The sequence below is a fragment of the Nelumbo lutea genome, chromosome 4 (assembly GCF_056320005.1).
Source record: "Nelumbo lutea isolate HS-2025 chromosome 4, American lotus-T2T, whole genome shotgun sequence".
NCBI classification, from domain to species: Eukaryota; Viridiplantae; Streptophyta; class Magnoliopsida; order Proteales; family Nelumbonaceae; genus Nelumbo; species Nelumbo lutea.
Genome location: NC_142687.1, coordinates 70,881,827 through 70,894,463, shown reverse-complemented (window position 1 = coordinate 70,894,463; position 12,637 = coordinate 70,881,827). Strand labels below are relative to the sequence as shown.

Sequence of the window (12,637 nt, the reverse complement as noted above, 5' to 3'; positions counted from 1 at the left end):
TAACTCAGGACTGGTTTTAGTTTATTTCAGATCCTTTTAAATTATTTTTCAGATCAGATCTGATTTCAGCCCTAAAGCATCACAGACTTGATTCCAACCTCAATGGATGTATATTGTAGTGTATACAAATGAGTGTGTATGAGATATACAGCTCAGATCTGAATTATTATTTGTTAATTTCTCTGGACTAACAATACCAAAGACTTGTAGATCTGAACTCAACTAAATTGGGTCTGAATTCAGATGTTGCAATCGATGGATGTAGATAAAGGAACCTTGAATAAGATGATTGGTTTAAATCTGCTTTTAGTATAATCGGCTTCATTTATTCATGATAGGATGTAGGTTTTGTATTCCAATAATTCACTTTACATTTTCAGTGTGATAGGATTAGTTATTTATTTTCTTTTGTGAATATTGGCATTTTTATTGCTTTGACTTTAACAGTTTATGACAAGCAGACCTGAACTGGAAGAGATCCTTTACGACCCGGAGATTGAACGGACTCTCCGTGTCCGTTTGAGAGCTGCTAGGCAAGTCAGACAAGAAGCACAAGAAATGGCTGAACAAAGAACTATGATGGATTATGCCAAGCCCACCCTCACCGGGACTGTCTCCAGCATTATCAGGCCAACTATTGCTGCCAATAACTTCAAAATTAAACCGGCCATAATCCAAATGATACAAAATACGATTCAGTTTTGTGGTATGGCCCATGAGGATCCGAATGCCCATATTGCTAACTTCTTGGAAATCTGTGACACCTTCAAACACAATGGGGTAAGTGATGATGCCATCCGGCTAAGGTTATTCCCATTTTCTTTGAAGGATAAAGCCAAAGCTTGGTTGAACTCATTACTGGCAGGATCTATAGCCACATGGGATGAAATGGCCAGCCGTTTTCTCTCTAAATATTTTCCCCCTTCTAAAACTGCTAAAATGAGGAATGACATCACTACTTTTTTCCAGCAAGAGGGAGAATCTTTATATGAGTCATGGGAACGATACAAGGAGCTGTTAAGGAGAGTTCCTCACCATGGCCTCCCCAGTGCAGACTTTCTATAATGGTCTTACTGACTCAAATAAGACCATATTAGATGCTGCAGCTGGAGGATCCATAAATAATAAAACTCCTGAGGTTGCCCATGCACTTATTGAGGAAATGGCAGCCAACAACTATCAATGGCATTCGGAAAGAACTCAAACTAGGAAGCAGCAAGGCTTGCATAATGTTGACACTTATACAGCAGTATCTGCACAAATAGGAGCACTCAGTAAGAAAATAGATGAAATGCAGATAGCTGCCATGCATGTGCAGCCTCTTAATTGTGAATTGTGTGGGGGAGGCCACATCAGTACAGACTGCCAAGTTGGCAATCAGTTCAGACCATCTACTGAACAAGTTGACTATGTCAGCAATTCGTCAAGACAGCAGGGTTACCAGAGTCACCATACTTTTCATCCAGGATGGAGGGGACATTCAAACCAGTCCTGGCCAAATCAGCATATTTCCAAGCCGTTCCACCAGACTTAACATCAACCTGAACCAAAATCCAATTTGGAGGAACTGATGACAAAATTTATAGCAGGTGCAGAAACTAGGTTCCAGAACCAGGAAGCCTCAATCAAAAACCTGGAAAACCAAGTGGGGCAATTGGCACAATTAATCTCTTCCAGACTGCCGGGAACTCTTCCAAGCAACACTGAAGTGAATCCACGAGAGCAGGTGCAAGCTATTACCTTAAGAAGTGGAAAAGAGTTGCCTGAGGTAGAAAAGAAGAATTGGGCTGAACCCAAGGCAGAAACAAGCCTTGGGACCAGACAACAGAAGACGGAACAACCAGAAGCACAACAAGGGATGCACCAACAACCACAAGTTCCATTCCCTAACAGGCTGAAGCAACAAAAATTGGAGAAGGAATTTGGTAAGTTTCTTGAAATATTTAAAAGTTTACATATTAATATTCGTTTTGCTGATGCTTTAGCCCAGATGCCACACTATGCAAAGTTTTTGAAGGAATTATTGGCAAACAAAAGAAAACTAGGAGATGTGGCTACAGTTGCATTAAATGAGGAATGTTCTGCTATCCTTCTGAACAAGCTACCTCAGAAACTCAAAGATCCAGGGAGTTTCACTATTCCTTGTACCATTAGCAGTTTAAAAATTGAAAAGGCTTTATGTGACCTGGGAGCTAGCATCAATTTAATGCCATATTCTATCTTCAAGAAATTGGGGATGAATGAACCCCAACCCACTAGAGTGGCATTACAATTGGCTGATAGATCCATTAGACATCCTAGGGGGATCATAGAAGATGTGTTAGTTAAAGTTGACAAATTCATTTTTCTAGTTGATTTCATTGTGTTAGACATGCAAGAAGATGTGGAGGTCCCGCTTATCCTAGGGAGACCTTTCCTGGCTACCGGGAAAGCAATGATTGATGTCCAACAAGGACAACTCAGCCTTAGGATACAAGATGAGGAGATAATTTTTAAAATGTCTGATGCTATGAAACATGCACCCTCTAGTGATGATTCTTGTTTTATGATTGATGCCATTGAATTGACAATTGATGAATGCTTTCAGGTAAGTAGAATAACTGATCCTCTTGAACTCTACCTCCAGCAGGGAGAACTTGAATAGGGAGAAAATGAAAAAATAAACCTCATGATAGCATACCTGAACGATAAGCCTCAATTCAAGGGAAAGGGGTTTCTTAAATTAGAGAACTTAGGCAAATTGCCTGGACCATCAGGTAAGCCATCACCCCAAGAACCCCCCACCCTTGAACTGAAGCAATTACCATCCCATTTAGAGTATGCTTTCCTTGAGGAACCATCAGATCTCCCCGTGATAATTTCCACAGCGCTGAATCCCTTACAAAGAGAAAAATTATTAAGAGTGCTGCAGGAACACAAAAATGCTATAGCTTGGAAGGTAGAAGATATCAAAGGCATTAATCCATCAATCTGCACTCACAGAATTTTGATGGAAGAGGACAGCAAGCCTTCCGTTCAACCCCAAAGGCGCCTGAACCCCAACATGAAAGAAGTAGTAAAGGCTGAAATAATTAAGTTGTTAGATGCTGGGATCATTTATCCTATTTCTGATAGTTCTTGGGTAAGCCCTGTGCAAGTTGTGCCCAAAAAAGGGGGTACGATTGTTGTTCCAAATGAGAAAAATGAACTCATCCCTACTAGAACCGTTACCGGATGGCGTGTGTGTATTGACTATAGAAAATTAAATGAAGCCACCCGGAAGGACCATTTCCCTCTCACATTTATGGATCAAATGTTGGAGAGGCTAGCTGGGCATGAGTATTATTGTTTCTTGGATGAATATTCAGGGTATAACCAGATACCAATTGCACCAGAAGATCAAGAAAAGACCACTTTTACTTGCCCATATGGAACCTTTGCATACCGAAGGATGCCCTTTGGGTTATGCAATGCCCCAGCAACCTTTCAACGATGTATGATGTCTATATTTTCTGATATGGTTGAAAAATTTATTGTGATCTTCATGGATGATTTTTCAGTTTTTGGCTCTTCGTTTGATGCATGTTTGAATAATCTGGAACAGGTGCTTACTAGATGTAAAGAAACACATCTTGTGTTGAATTGGGAGAAATGTCATTTTATGGTGCAAGAAGGCATAGTGCTTGGACACAAGATCTCTCAAAGAGGTATAGAAGTCGACAAGGCCAAGGTGGAGGCAATTGAAAAATTGCCAACCCCAACATCTGTTCGTTCTTTGAGAAGTTTCTTAGGACATGTCGGATTCTATAGAAGGTTTATTAAAGATTTCTCAAAAATTTCCAAGCCATTATCTACCTTGCTTCAGAAAGAAGTGCCTTTTGAATTTTCAACTGAATGCCTTCATGCTTTCAACATCTTGAAAGACAAATTGATCCATGCACCTATCATGGTAGCACCAGATTGGACCCTCCCATTTGAATTAATGTGTGATGCGAGTGATTTCGCTATAGGAACTGTTTTAGGACAAAGAATGAACAAACATTTTCAGCCAATTTACTATGCTAGCAGAACCTTGACTGGACCCCAACTCAATTACACCACCACAGAAAAGGAGCTGCTAGCAGTAATATTTGCACTTGATAAGTTTCGTTCATATCTGATATTATCCAAGGTTGTTGTCCACACAGATCACTCGGCATTAAGGCACTCGCTTACCAAGCGAAACTCAAAACCAAGACTGATCAGGTGGATCCTTTTATTGCAAGAGTTTGACATTGAGATTAGAGACCTGAAGGGTGCTGCAAACCTGGCTACTGACCATCTCTCCCGGTTGGACACGGTAAGCTCAAAAGAGGAGATAACCAGCAACATTCGAGAAGAATTTCCGGATGAGCAGTTGTACTCAATACAGAAATACTCATATCCTTGGTAAGCTGATTTTGCTAATTATCTAGCTGCACAAGTCCTTCCTCCTAACCTTTCATATCAACAGAAAAAGAAATTCCTTTCTGATGTAAAATACTATCTGTGGGAGGAACCCTTTTTGTATAAATTGTGTGCAGATCAGATCATAAGGAGATGTGTCCCCGAGGAGGAGATGGAGTCGGTACTCCAATTTTGCCATGATAAAGAAGCAGGAGGTCATTTTGGAGCTAGTCGCATTGCAGCCAAGGTTTTGCAATCAGGTTTTTATTGGCCCACACTTTTCAAAGATGCCCTGATGAACCTACAATTTATCTATATTTTATGAGGTTTTTGCATGAAATTTTAGGATGGTTTAATTAAATTTTGCCCTATTTTAACTTGATTGCAAGAAAGATTTCAGGGGGAGCCAAATCAACAAAAAGAAGGCAAAAGCAAGAAAAGAAAACCCAAAATTTATCAAGTTCAGTCCAGCCCAGCCATGAGAGCAAGAGAATTTCATTCGGCCCAAAAATAGCAAGTGAATTCCTTGAGAAAACCCAAGAAAATAAAGCCTAGCTATGAGGAGAATTTGGCCCAGCAAGGAAGGCCCATTTTTAGCCCAAATAATAGCCTAGGGTGTAGCCCACATGAGCTCAAAAGCAAGCTAAGTTGTAGCCCAAATAGCAGCCCAAAGGGAGCTAGGGGCGGCAACTAATAGGAGTTTCTTGAAGAGAAGGAGGGAGCACTCTAGAAGGTTCATGAGGGGTGTAATACACCCCATTCTAGAGGCTTCAAGAAGGGGCAAGAGCCCCCTTGAAAAACTATATAAGGAGGCCTCTAGGAAGGGAGAAAGTTGTTCAATTGCTTGAGAGGAAGGCTCTCCCACTCTTAGAGGTTCGGCCACCTTGAGAGAAGAGAAGAGAAGAAGGCTAGGCGCAAGGAAGAAGAAGAAGAAGGGCTGAAGGAAGTTCAAGACAAGCAAGCTAGAAGAAGAAGGTGAGTTCGAATTGAGGGTTTGTGATTCAAAGATCTTTTGTAATAAATCATTTATTGTTTCATTCTCTTTTGATTTGAATTCAGTTTCTTAGTTATATGTTCTTTCTTCTTTCTCCTTGTTTCCATTCTTCCTTGATGTGTTTCAGCTTGTAAAATTTCAGTTCAGCAATCTAATTCTTTTTTATTCATTCAAATGGTCATGCATTGTATTTGAAGTTTCTTGAATAAGGGTGTGATTGTAGATTAATTCGGCCAACTAACCTTCAAAACTCAGATCTGAATTCTCAGATCTGAGATTGCAAGATCTGAATTGCTTGAAAGAGAATTCAGATCTGCAATTTTCAGATTGGGCGAATTAATCTACAGCTTGGAATTCCTAGAGTGCTTGAGAGAGACTCTAGGAATTCAGATCTACTATTCAAGAACTGAATTGAGTGCAAGGTTAGAGATAACTTGCACAATTCAGTTGGTGATCAATTCAGATTTGAATTGATGCCTTAGAAGTGTTTGAAGAAATGCATGCATGGGGATTAGATTCTTGCTAGAGATAGAAGAACCGTCACTCATGCATAGGATGAACATGCGCTTGAGAGAGGCTGTTCATGACCTTGGGGTTTCACCAAACCAAGGCTCAATCATGATTTATTTGAATGATCCAAATTGATAGATTGCTGAATTCTGAGATTGACATTTACTGCTTACTCTTCTAACCTGATTTGAAGGCAATTGGGCCAATGATTTAGATAGATTTTAATTTAGGATTTCTTAGCTTTCATTAGAGTTTTGATTTATTTGTTGATCAGATAAGAAGTGTTCAATTTAGTATTGGTAATTGTTTCCTAAATCCTCGTGGGAACGATACTTCACTCACTACTTTATTACTTGAACGGCTAGTGCACTTGCTAGTGTCACAATGAGCCACACATCATGCCCATCGGTATGTGTCCACATGTGACAAATGCCAAAGATCGGGAAACATTTCCCGACGGAATGAAATGCCCCTTTCCAATATTTTAATCTGTTAAATCTTTGATGTTTGGGGTATAGATTTCATGGGACCTTTCCCGAATTCTTTTGGGAATAAGTACATCCTCGTTGCAGTTGACTATGTATCCAAATGGGTAGAAGCCATGGCTTTACCCACAAATGACTCAAGAAGGGTGGTACACTTCCTAAAGAAGCTATTCTCCTGATTTGGCACTCCGCGAGCTATAATTAGTGATAGGGGAACTCACTTCTGCAATAGCCAATTTGAGAGGTTAATGCAGAAATATGGAATTACACATAAATTAGCTACCCCTTATCACCCTCAAACCAGTGGCCAAGTGGAGTTAGCTAACAGGGAACTCAAAAGAATTCTGGAAAAGACCGTAGCATCCGCCAGAAAAGATTGGTCCATCAAATTAGATGATGCATTATGGGCATACAGAACTGCATTTAAGACACCCATTGGCATGTCCACCTACAGATTGGTCTTTGGTAAAGCATGCCATTTACCAGTTGAATTGGAACACAAGGCCTATTGGGCTCTTAAATTCTTAAATTTTGACATTCAGGCCACAGGGGCTAAAAGGCGGTTGCAATTGAATGAATTGGATGAATTCAGACTTACCACCTATGAGAATGCCAAAGTTTATAAAGAAAGAATAAAAAACTAGCATGATAAGAACTTGCTGAGACGGGATTTTTATGTAGGCCAACAGGTATTGTTATATAATTCCCGTCTCCGCTTGTTTCCAGGTAAGCTGAGATCCAGGTGGTCTGCACCCTTTACCATTTCACAGGTTTTTCTCCATGGGGCTATAGAACTCACCCACCCGGTTCGGGGCACGTTTAAAGTAAATGGTCAACGCCTGAAACCATATTTAATGGGCGGTACTGTACCCCCTCCATCCACTGTTTATCTTGATAACCAATAATCTCTTATGCTTGCTCATGAACAAGTTAAGGAATCTTTTTGTCATTTATCTTTTTAGAATATTAGTTAGTAAAATAAAGATCTTTTTCTCAAAATTCCAATTCTTTAAGGACTCAGTTCATCATTTTCTTTTCTTCAGTTTGCTCTAGCAAATGTGATCCCCTAACACTACGAACATTGAGGACAATGTTCATCTTAAGTGTGGGGGAATGAGCCCAAGGCTAGGGTATGGGGGCTGAAACCATGCACCTCATTCACCCAACACACATATGCAGGCAATGACATCACCAAAAAAGACTGGAACCCCTCAAGTTCATTACTATTTATTTGATGATTTTTTTTAAGAAGGAATTCAATGAGTTGAGGGAGACTGATGTACTTGTTAAGTTTTTATTCTTGTGAATGACCCAATTTGATATATGCATGAGAAAAGGGGAGCTGAATATGCTTTTCAACATGACTAGCCCTAACTATCTTCATGTGTATGGAAGCCCTTGATTTTATGGTTAATGGTCAAGAGAGCTAGTGCACATCTGAAGTGCTGATTCTTGAGGTTCAAAAGCCCAAATTGACTCCGCTATTTTTGAGCTGAATAGTAAAACTAACAGCTCTGAACATGAGTCCTACCTCAAGTAAGTGACCAATGTGAGATGGAGCATAAGATGCACTCAAACCAAAAAAAAAAAATAAAAAATAAAAAAAATAAAAAAAAGAAAAGGGTGAGATGGAGCATAAGATGCAATCACCCTTAGAAATAAGTAATTGTGGTGACAACTGAGGTTCAAAGGGGCACTCTAAAGTTGAACTCTCATTGAGATTTAGTTACAGATGTGAAACTTAGTGAAATTTGATTATTAACCTTGACAATTAAGGAGCTGATTTATATATGAATTAGGAGTGAAGGCTAGACTATGATGAAATTCATATTCTCCTTTCCTTGGATCTGATACATATCTTAAATGGTAATTTACAAGAATAAGAGTTGAGCACTTACAAAAGTTCCCCGACTACTCAATACATTTCTATCTTAAAAAGTTCACCAAGTAAATGGTGAGAACAAAAGGGGGGAATGTTAAGTTTATGGCTGATGTCTTTGCTTGAGGACAAGCAAAAGCTTAAGTGTGGGGGTATTTGATGAACCTACAATTTATCTATATTTTATGAAGTTTTTGCATGAAATTTTATGCTGGTTTAATTAGATTTTGCCCTATTTTAGCTTGATTGCAAGAATGATTTCAGGGGGAGCCAAATCAACAAAAAAAAGGCAAAAGCAAGAAAAGAAAGCCCAAAATTTATCAAGTTCAGTCCGGCCCAGCCATGAGAGCAAGGGAGTTTCATTCGGCCCAAGTAGTGCAAGCTAACTCTTTGGAAAACCCAAGGGAAGAAGCCTAGCAAGAAGGAAATTTTGGCCCAACCCATTTTTAAACCAAATAACAGCCTAGAGTGTAGCCCACATGAGGTCAAAAGCAAGCTAAGTTGTAGCCCAAATAGCAGCCCAAAGGGAGCTAGGGGCGGCAACTCCTAGATGTTTCTTGAAGAGAAGGAGGGAGCACTCTAGAAGGTTCATGACGGGTGTAATACACCCAATTCTAGAGACTTCAAGAAGGGGCAAGAGACCCCTTGAAAAACTATATAAGGAGGCCTCTAGGAGGGGAGAGAGTTGTTCAATTGCTTGAGAGGAAGGCTCTCCCACTCTTAGAGGTTCGGCCACCTTGAGAGAAGAGAAGAGAAGAAGGCTAGGCGCAAGGAAGAAGAAGAAGAAGGGCTGAAGGAAGTTCAAGACAAGCAAGCTAGAAGAAGAAGGTGAGTTCGAATTGAGGGTTTGTGATTCAAAGATCTTTTGTAATAAATCATTTGTAATTTCATTCTCTTTTGATTTGAATTCAGTTTCTTTGTTATATTTTCTTTCTTCTTTCTCCTTGTTTCTATTCTTCCTTGATGTATTTCAGCTTGTAAAATTTCAGTTCAGCAATCTAATTCTTTTTGATTCATTCAAATGGTCATGAATTGTACTTGAAGTTTCTTGAATAAGGGTGTTATTGTAGAGTAATTCAGCCAACTAACATTCAAAACTCAGATCTGAATTCTCAGATCTGAGATTGCAAGATCTGAATTGCTTGAAAGAGAATTCAGATCTGCAATTTTCAGATTGGCTGAATTAATCTACAGCTTGGAATTCCTAGAGTGCTTGAGAGAGACTTTAGGAATTTAGATCTACTATTCAAGAACTGAATTGAGTGCAAGGTTAGAGATAACTTGCACAATTCAGTTGGTGATCAATTCAGATTTGAATTGATGCCTTAGAAGTGTTTGAAGAAATGCATGCATGGGGATTAGATTCTTGCTAGAGATAGAAGAACCGTCACTCATGCATAGGATGAACATGCGCTTGAGAGAGGCTGTTCATGACCTTGGGGTTTCACCAAACCAAGGCTCAATCATGATTTATTCGAATGATCCAAATTGATAGAGTGCTGAATTCTGAGATTGACATTTACTGCTTACTCTTCTATCCTGATTTGAAGGCAATTGGGCCAATGATTTAGATAGATTTTAATTTAGGATTTCTTAGCTTTCATTAGAGTTTTGATTTATTTGTTGATCAGATAAGAAGTGCTCAATTTAGTATTGGTAATTGTTTCCTAAATCCTCGTGGGAACGATACTTCACTCACTACTTTATTACTTGAACGGCTAGTGCACTTGCTAGTGTCACAATGAGCCACATATCACTAAACCACTAACACAGAAGGTGTTTGAGAAACACGTGGAAAGTATGGGACTCCGGCTTGTACCAGATTGGACCTAAGTGCAAATGGGAGCTGTTAGACAGTTTTTGTATGCCCTTAGCTTCATTCTGATTTGATGTGCTTTTGTTGTTTAGTGGAAATAAATAAAGTGCATGTTTGATTCATGTTGTTCTGTTTAATTCTGTGTAAAACCCTAAAACTGGATATTTATAGAGACTCGTATTAGTTTTAATTGTTCACAGCCGTTGGATAAGTCTGGGGAGATTTATCCTACCAAAGGTTGATACTGGTGTGCCACAAAGTGTTGGGATGGCCTGTCTCAGCCACTTGGGTAAGACCCGAGGCACATGCAGTGTGGGATTACTTAAATCCTTGAACCGGACCAGATTTCCAGTATTGCCCTGGACCTTGGAGATAGATGGGCAAAACTGGAAAGTTACACCTGACTCCTAGACTCGATTATGACACTTCACTAGGTGTTGGATCAGGCTGCCTTTGGTATGCCAATCAGTGAGATCCTTAGCGGGGATCAAAACCTGGGTATGTTGGGGCAGTTTGAGAATTCATCTGAGTGGGTGATCATAGTGACAGAATCAGCCACTTTGTCGGACAAAGGGTAATGATCGGGAATGCACTCTCTCTGATGGAAACCAAACTGCCGGCAGTTGATTTCAATCGTTGGAATTTTGTTTTGCAAAATTAATATATTTATATATATATATGGTTTCAATTTGTTTGCAAATGGTTTTAATTCCCGGGATCCATGTGAGAGGAGAGTGCGGCACTGTTCCTTGCAGCCGAGGGAGAGGTCCTCTCTTGTCGGGCAGTGCTTGATCATTAAGGGCTGAGAGGTTAAGTGTAAGACCATTGAGGATAATACCTGATGGGCTAATCTTGCACCTGCCCACAGTCCCTGGGTTTTTATAAGATGGCTTGGCCCAGGGACCACTTAATGTAATTGTTGGGCCCATAGGGTCCATATGATGGACTCAAGGGGTTCATTGAGTTTTTCAGTGAATTCGGCTGGGCCTTGTATTAGAGGCTGGGCTGAACCCATGTGGCTGGTGTGTAGATCAATGCTTGGGTCCCACACCATAAAAAGAAGCTCAACTGGGCAGCAGATTGGAAAGTAATTAGACACTGAACACTTAATGTGCCAGAAGCCCATTTCGAGGTGGACTGATATGATCACCCATCCTTGGGGCGAATCTGAGATTAATGTTAGTAAAAGGATTGGGCCTTTAGCCTTATCCACTCTTGGAGACCAAATTCAAATTAGATTTGAATCTGGTAACCTCCTGATAAGATCAGGAGTAAGCTAACTTTATCTGCAGATAGGATTAAGATTATCCCCTATCCAAATACTGATTTGGATTGGGATAACTCCTAATTAGGAGGATTCTTAATCAAGAAGAAAGGAGGAGAAACCCAAACCAAGAAGGAAAATTATCAGATTTCGAACCACCTTGGAGAGATATAGGATATCTCCTGCGAATTGAGATAGGATCTCATTCATACTCCAGAAAAATAAAAAAAGGCAGTTCAGCCTTTTCGCCTTTAGAGTTCTCCTCCTGCCGCCGCCATCTGTTTTTGCAAGATTAGATCATTGCAGAAAAAGAAAGTCAAGAAAGCTGTTCTTGACATTAGTCTTGCAACAAAGACTAAAAGGATTCAGTGTTTAGTGTTTCCAGAGGATTCTTGTGAAGGATCCAGTGTGTTGGACGCACCCTGCTAGTTCTGTTCCATCCACAGCTGTGTCATCTTCAGCAGGAACGGATCTTGGAGCATTCTTTTGGCGTGAACACCAACTTTGGGAGATACTGCTTCTCCGGATCAGGTATATTCCTCCCATTTATCTTTTGGTACAGATCTGGTTTGATTATGGTTCAAGTAGGATCCTTGAATATTGTATTCTAAACTTAGGGAATATGATTCCCAGTTGGGAGAAGGTAGGAAATTTTTGAAATTCGCCAACCATTCCGCAACCTTTATGGCATCCATTAGATGGATCCTACCATTCTTTCAGATTTACTAGAGTCCAAACTCCATTGGTCTCCATTGAGTCCATCTTTGCTCTCATGGCCTCCACCCACTTCTGGGAATCTATGCCCAACATAGCTTCCGCGTAAGTTACAGGATCCTCCTCACTAGTCAAGGTTTCTACCAGGTAACTGTCCTGGTCATAACCATAAAGGACTGGTGGCCTGGATACCCGAGTGGATCTTCTAGGTTGGTCACTACCTAGAACTTGTGGGACATCTCCCACTGCTCCTGAGCTCTCCTCATCAAGAACAATTTCCTGACGATGGGTGTCCAGGATATAATTGGTCTCCAAGAACTGGGCATTTCAACTGCAGAACACTTTCTGCTCACTTGGGTCATAGAAAAGGTAACCTACAAAGCCTTTTGGGTAGCCTACAAATAGGCAACGACTGGTCTTGGATTCCAACTTGTCTGCACTCATTCTTTTAACGTGTGCTGGACAACCCCAAATCTTCAAGTGTCTAACACTTGGTTTCTTTTCGGTCCAAAGTTCATATGGAGTGTTCGGAACCGATTTGGTTGGAACTCAATTCAACACGTAAATCGCT

General features: G+C 40.2%; 1 non-coding gene across 1 annotated transcript; it reads right to left on the bottom strand.

Moving 5' to 3' along the window:
- Positions 1-936: 936 nt before the first annotated feature.
- On the bottom strand, positions 937-1,043 carry LOC148861028 (small nucleolar RNA R71). The gene has a single exon (XR_016095197.1). It is a non-coding gene; the product is annotated as a small nucleolar RNA R71 (small nucleolar RNA).
- Between the last annotated feature and the right edge of the window lie 11,594 nt (positions 1,044-12,637).